A 5,749-nucleotide genomic window follows, 5' to 3' on the forward strand; every position below is an offset into this window, starting at 1 on the left:
TCCTCCCTCCCCTCGCACGATATCCTACGTGCGGGCTTGGGAGCCGAGGGATGCTGCAAGCTGGCACACGCTGCAGCGGGGTAATCCCCGCCGCTACGGCTGCTGCGGTTGGGTCCAAAATTCTTTTTTTTTTTTTTTTTAATTTTATGTATTTAATTTTTTTATTTATTTTTTAATTTTTTTTTATTTTTTTTAATTTTTTTTTTAATTTTTTTTTTGGGGTGCCCCAAAGAGGAGATCCTAAAGGGGCCGCGTCCCGCTCTAGGTTCGCAGCCCACCTCCGGTGCCCCCTTCCCGCTGGGAGCCCCCTGCCCCACTGCGGCACCCCAGGGGGCGCATCCTGCCCGGGTCCCCCCATGGGGCTGAGCCCTCGGCCAATCGCGCTCTGCCAGCTGTGTTCTTGGCCAATCCCCTGCTGCCACCTCGCTCTGCTCCCAGCCAATCCTCTGCTGCCACCTAGCTTTCCTTCCAGCCAATCCCCTGCAACCACCCCGTCTTCCCAGCCAATCCCGTGCCGCCCCATCCCAGGGTATATAAACCCAAGTGGTCCATTTTGGGGGGAAAAATGGTGGTTTTGGGTCAATGGGGGCGCCTCAAAACCACCCCGTATGTGATCCATAGGGTTGCCTGCGCCCCACAGGACCTCTCCCCTCCATCCCTGCCTGCCACGGCCCCAACACCGCCGAACTCGTTAGGGCCTGGCGCTAATTACCCTTCAGACCCGTGTGAGCCCCGGGGTCTCTCATTAACCCCTGCCCAACGCCCCCCCCCCTCTGCCAACGAAGCCACAATTAACACAAAGCTCGTTTACGTGCTCCAGGTAACGAGCTCCTGAGGCGCGAGCCGGCGCCCCATTTTTTATCCCATTTTTATAATCCCCCCCCCCTCCCCTCCCTCTTTTCTTCTCCTCCCCAGTTCCTCCGCGTGTTTATTTATTGGCCTTTTATTGCGACGGGTATTTGCATGGAAACTGTTTCCTGCTGTTCCCCTTCCCGCTCCCAGCCATCATCCGCGGGTCGGGATCTTGCGGTTTCCACGGCAACGCGTTGAGATGCCACAGAGGGACCGCGCTGCCTTCAGGTGGGGAGCCGGGCAGATGGAGCTGGCGAGGAACAAAGACGGGGCGAGGGGGGGAAGACCCCCTCCACACCCCCTCTTTTTGTGGGGTCGTCTTGGTCAAGGGTGGAGGAGAAGGGAGCAGGAAACATCAGGATGAGTTGTGGGGCTGGAGGTGTCCAAAAGGGCTCATCTTCCCTTAAAAAAGGGCTGGGGTTGATGGCGAGCAACCCATTTGGGGGATTTTTGTATAGGAACGGTGTCATTCCCAGGTCTCGTGGCCTATTGTCTGCTCCCTAATGAGCTCCTTGGCTTTTCTGCCTTGGTGTTACCCTCCACGAGCTGCAGGCTTGGGCCTTGTACATCCCGTTAGCCTATAACGCCTCCTGTGCCATAATAAATTTGCACCCAAAACAAACTCTACGGGGAACGATGCACATTGATGGTTTTCCACCCGCATCCCGTTTCACCCAGACAGGTTCATGCATCTTCAGGAAAAACCCTTCGTATTTCCATCTGAGGGCTCCAGGAGGTGTAACTCCTCGGTGGAGGCCGGGCTCTCCTGTGTCCTCCCTGGTGGCTGCAGCATCGCCGGGTCTCCGCTGTCCTCGTGGGACCCTTGGTGTGGTGCCACCAGGTCAATTTGTCCCTTTGATGTGGGAGATGACAAGATGAGAGGTGTCTTGGCGAGGTCTGCTTGCTTGGCCTCCCTTGACAGCTCACAGAGATGCCCCTCTGGGGTCCCAAAACCTTGATGTGCTGATGATTTCAAGGGGATGCCGTGAAGTTCCTGTCTCCCTTTTCAGCATAAAAATTGCCCTGTGAAGGGCAGGATGCGTTGCATCAGATGGAGACCCCAAACCTCATTTTTCCCAAATTTCATGCGCTTGGGGAGAGCAGAGGAGACCCCGAGGGCTCCTCGCCCCCTAGCAGGGGTGCAGCATTCATGGACGGCTGGCGGCCCCACAAGGCAGGACGCTTTAGGACGTCTCCAGACACCGGGTGGGTTGGCAGTGGTGAAATCCAAACCACACACGAGCAAACTCTCCCTCTAGACCTTGCCCAAGTGGGTGCCGAAGACGGCAGAGAACCCTGGGTGATTGCAGGTGTCGCTCCTGCACCACAAGCCTGTGCGCTGGCTGTGTCTCAGCTCATTTTCGGATCACATTTTGCACAAAGCCTCGGCTTTCCCTTTGCCAGGACCAGCCCTTGGTACCTCTGTGCCGTCCTTTGTTGTGTTTTTATTTTTATTCCTTCACCAGTCTATAAAATGGCAGTAATAGGTGCTGCAAATCAAGGGCGTCTGGATGCTGAGCGTGCTGCCGCTCGCCGATGGGCTCTTTGTGACCCCGGTGCAGCAATGCTGATTTTTATTTATATATTTATTTATTTATTTTTCACGGGAAAGAGCTTGAAAAAGAAATTTCCGTGGAAAACTACACCACGACTTCCTGCAACAAAGGATGGAGCTATTAATGAAAAAAAAAAATAATAATAATAATAAAAAAAGCAAACAAACAAAAAACACCCAAAGACGACAACAACAAAAAAAAACCCCACACACATAAAACCACCAAAAACCTGCTGACTGCAGCCAGGATACATCTTCGCAGTATATTACTGCTTATTGGAATATTCCCTGCATCCACTTTACCATATGTTTGTCCTCCCTCATTTTCAGTTGTGCTGCTTTGTTAAATTACACGTTTCAAACCAGCTAAAGGAGGAACGAGGAGGGGGAGAGGCTGGAAACACACCGGGGGCTTTTCCTTTTTGCAAAACCCTCTTGAAAAACGAGGCATGGCGCTACGCGGGCGGCCAGATCCGACTCGAGTTTCCTTTCCAATTAGGTTTCGAAGGGAAAAGACCCGGGTGCAGTGCATGCATCTTCCATTTTTGATTCCCCGTGTAAGTCACAGTGGAACAATCGGCTGCTCTGTTCATGCTACTCTCTATTCATACGGTAATTAGGAAGCTAGGAATGACAGCCCGTTTAATGACGGCTGTAATATGTACCTGCATCTCGCACAACAGCTGGTGCACTGGAGAAAATGCAGCCATGTTTCTTTGAGATGGGCTAATAGGAAAATCTTGAGCTAACAAGGAAATAAATCTCCCCAAGGCTAAACTTCGCAGAAAATGGTTTCGTGTGCAGAGAAAGGAATTTTAAACGAGTTGGGCCAAATCCATCCCGGCTGGAGCTGAAGCGGTGATGCTGCGGGTGCCTTCAGCCTGCTGCGGGGCTCAGGACCTGCACCCCGTTGGCGCCGGCTGTTTCTGCAGGTGTAAATCAGGGCCGACGTGTCCCGAGCTGTGGGGTTTGCAGCAGGCTGTAAAAGGGGTCCTGTGCCGGGGGCAGGTGATGAACCTCCCTGTTTATTGCAGGGGATGAAGCATCAGAGGGGCTGAAGGTGCCGATGGCACGTTGTGTTGGCTCTGGGCTCTGGTTTTCCAGGCTCCTGGAGGCAAAGGAGCCGTGGATGGGGTGAAGGCTGGAAAAGAGACCTTCCCGTGGCCCCAGGTCTCATGGGAACCATTTGGAGGAAGAGCTGTAGGAAAATCAGTGCCGTCGCTGGGTCACCGTGCTCACTGTCTTCATGTGCTTCAAATCTAATTTCCAATGGGATGTGATTTCCTATTTCCTGGGGGCATCTTCCCAAGGAGCAGCCACCTTCCCAGCGTCTCCTTTCCCTTCCAGATCCCTCCAGCACCAAAGGTCTTCTGCTTTGCTCCCATTGACCCACCAGCCCTGGTTGCCCTCATCTTTTCCTTGCGTCTCCTTGGGTGCTGGCAGTGGGAAGAAAGAAGAGAAGAGGCTGAGATGTCCCAGCGTCCAGCAATCACCAAAAAGCCCTTTCCACCCCATTTGGCCTCAAGGCCAGGGCAGGTTGCACCACGCGTGAAGACCTCCCCGTGCAGAGCATCCCCTCCAAGGCAGAGCACCCCAAATGGCACCCGTCAGCCAGACCTTTCGGTGACCAACTCCAGAGCAAGCTGAGCCCGCTAAAGCCGCTTGTCCACCGCGTGGTTCGCAGCCAGGGCTGGATGCAGGGGGCAGGATGGGACCCGCTCTGCCATGAATTACAGCCGAGGACGTGCGGTGCCTCTCGCCGATGATTTGCAGCGCGGCCCGGCCCCGCTCGCTGCGTGCCTCCTCCAAATGGATCCGTCTGAACCGGCTCAAGTTCTCCCCAGCACTAATTGATTTCTGCTTCCCGCCGGCTCCCTTCCAGCCCCCCGCCAGCCCCCAGCCCTCGGGAACCCGCAGACAAAGCCCCAGGCTCTCAGTTTCCTGTAGTCAACCTCCAACCATCTGATCAAGTGTCTAAAAATCTGCGGATTCCTCGTTTTTTTTTTTCTTTTCCCTTCCCCTTTCTCAGGCATCCCGGGGGAAGTTCCCAGACCCCGTTCCTCATCGCTTCCAGCCATCTGCTCCGACCCACGGCGAGCAAAGTCGCCCTTCCTCCCCAGCTCCCCTTCAAGACCGCGCTAATCCATCCCGCTTGGGTCGCACATGGCTTTTGCAAGGGACGTGGGAAACGGCTCCTCGGCAGGAGAAGACCTCAAAGGCAAGAGGAGAAAGCGGAGAGCTTTCCCATCGGCAGAGCTCAGCATCTCGGGGGGGCAGCCCCCGGCCGTTATCAGCCCGTAAAGAGGAATCCTGCAAACAACCCCTCGGTGCCCTTCCTCGCTGTCCCTCCTCGGGCTGTAATTTCAGTGCTCCGAGGGGGTGCGCGGCCCTTCCCGGAACCGCCGGCGCTCCGCACGCTGTGAATAATATCCCGCTTTTTCCATCTGGGGCGAGATTTACGAGCCGGCAGCTCCGTTCAGATCTAGGTCTGATTTCGACGGTCGATGCTGGAATGTGATATTTTCCTAAATGTCCCTGTAGTGCCATGAAATCCAGTTATAAAGAAAACAAGGACATGTTTTAACAATAAAACCAATGTGCATGATCTAATTAAATGGCATAATAAAATTAGGAAATAAATGCACAAAGCATGAAAACCTGTTCCTTGAAAAGTGAATCAAATTGGCTACTAAAATCAGCGTTTATTCCTCGTGAAGGAAGCCCGGGGATCCTGCCCTCCTCCTCCGGGAAGGGCTCCATGAGCTGACTCCGGGTTTTGGGAAGGTTTGGCCACTGAGGGTTGTTTTTCTCCGAGAGCCGGACTGAGCCGGAGGCAGCCAGGAGGGGGAAAAGGAAAGAAATGTTTGCTAACGGATGCATTTCCCTGCTGGAAAACCCATCCCCTGCACAAGGTTAATAAATACTTCGCAAAGGAGCCCAAAGTGCCAAATCAGATGGAGGCTGGGGTTTGCTGGTGGGGTTAATAGAAGCAAGGCAGAGAGCAAAGCCGGTCGGGAGATAATGACTGCCCTGCGGAGCTGCTGTTGGCACAAAAAAAGGAGCAAATTTGCAGACAGATCAGTTACCCAACACCCTTAAGCTCCTCTAAAGTGCTAACAATATTAATCTCTTCTTATCCACAAGCTTCCCCTTGTCCGCCAACAGCAGCTTTACGAAGTGGATCAGGGGAAACTGAGGCAGGAAGTGCAGAACCCTACCGAGAGCATGGAAGATTCTTTTTTTTCTTTTTTTCTTTTTTTCTTTTTTATTTTTTTGCAAAACTTTGCAAATGGAGCCTGGAGTTTGCAAACAACAGTTCTGCAAAGCGGGGAGCTCCAAAGT

At 53.5% G+C, this 5,749-nt stretch overlaps 1 long non-coding RNA gene across 1 annotated transcript; it reads left to right on the top strand.

Annotated features, from left to right (window-relative positions):
• The first annotated feature begins 538 nt into the window (after positions 1–538).
• LOC113840012 (uncharacterized) lies at positions 539–1,668 on the top strand. Its single transcript, XR_003492703.3, has 3 exons — positions 539–820; positions 916–1,080; positions 1,531–1,668. It is a non-coding gene; the product is annotated as an uncharacterized lncRNA (long non-coding RNA).
• Positions 1,669–5,749: the final 4,081 nt, after the last annotated feature.

Source organism: Anas platyrhynchos, chromosome 34 (genome assembly GCF_047663525.1).
Source record: "Anas platyrhynchos isolate ZD024472 breed Pekin duck chromosome 34, IASCAAS_PekinDuck_T2T, whole genome shotgun sequence".
Classification (NCBI taxonomy): Eukaryota; Metazoa; Chordata; class Aves; order Anseriformes; family Anatidae; genus Anas; species Anas platyrhynchos.